Source organism: Asparagus officinalis, chromosome 2, assembly GCF_001876935.1.
Source record: "Asparagus officinalis chromosome 2, Aspof.V1, whole genome shotgun sequence".
NCBI classification, from domain to species: domain Eukaryota; kingdom Viridiplantae; phylum Streptophyta; class Magnoliopsida; order Asparagales; family Asparagaceae; genus Asparagus; species Asparagus officinalis.
Window position 1 is genome coordinate 71,996,586 of NC_033795.1, and position 1,237 is coordinate 71,997,822.

Here is a 1,237-nt window from a genome sequence, read left to right on the forward strand (position 1 = left end):
CCAATCCAAGGACGTTTGGGCCCACTAAGAAAACCCCGAACGAATCAACACGTTGGGGGTCGCCGCCACCTCTAACATGACAAGGAACTCAAGGCAGCTACGCGCACTAATTTGCGCATCGAAGTCCAAGAGCCCGCTAAGAACTCACGCCCAAAAAGGCATGTTTCGAGGCGCGTGACTCTTGAGAGCCCAAAGAAGGCAGTTCACTCTCAGAAGGAAACGTTATCGTCTGATGATGATTGCGTTTATACCTGAGAAATCGTGCCAACATACGATAGGTTGCTCTGACTTTTAAACGGACGAGCTGTACTATCGTGCTGGGGGTACGAGCAAAGCCAGAAAGAGAAGTCCTCGAAGGCTAGAAACTCAGTGCCCTTGTTCAAAGCTCATTCGGGCGGTACTGTCTGAGTGCAACTGTTAGACCCTAGAGGGGGGTGATTAGGGTCTTATGCTAATCTAATCCGATTAAATGCCAATTAAAAATAATTAACAACTATATTCTTGCAAGATAGGTATACAATCTATTATGGGCAAGAATATGCAATATACACAAAGTGATATATCCTATATGATGAAATATATATGCAAGGATATATAAACTAAGGGTGATATAAACATAAACAAGATAAACAAGATAGTGGACAATGTGAACAATAGATAATGGCGACAAGAATGATATGAACAATAAGCACAAGTGAGACGCCAAGACAATCACAAACACACAAAGATGATCACGGAGTTCGGACCTTCCGTCCTACGTCTCCGCTCCCCACTCCCGGGGAGAAATCCACTATCAACCGGGTTTTCTACGTTCACCCGAACAACGTTTACACCTCACACTCGGTTTTCTAGCTAACCGAAAACTTTACAATCAACACACTATTGTAATCCCACTCTACACCCACTAAGTGTTGGACCTAGCTGTCTCCCTCAAGTGCTCGGTTACAACCTCTCCCTAGGCACGTCAACCGACGCCACTCCTCTTGGGACGATCCCCGACTCTCACCACACACTCCTCACTCGGTGTACAAGTGTATTACAAAGTAAATTTCACAATAAGCACAATATAACAAATGATTGTTCTCAACTATGGATGAGAACTCAATTAAGCACAACTCAAAGTTACAATCTCTCACCACCCAACTATACTATGTATGGAAGATACAATAAGCTCAATGTGGGTGTGTGTAACAATGAGTAAAATAAAATCTAACTCAAATAGCAAACTAGCAAAGGT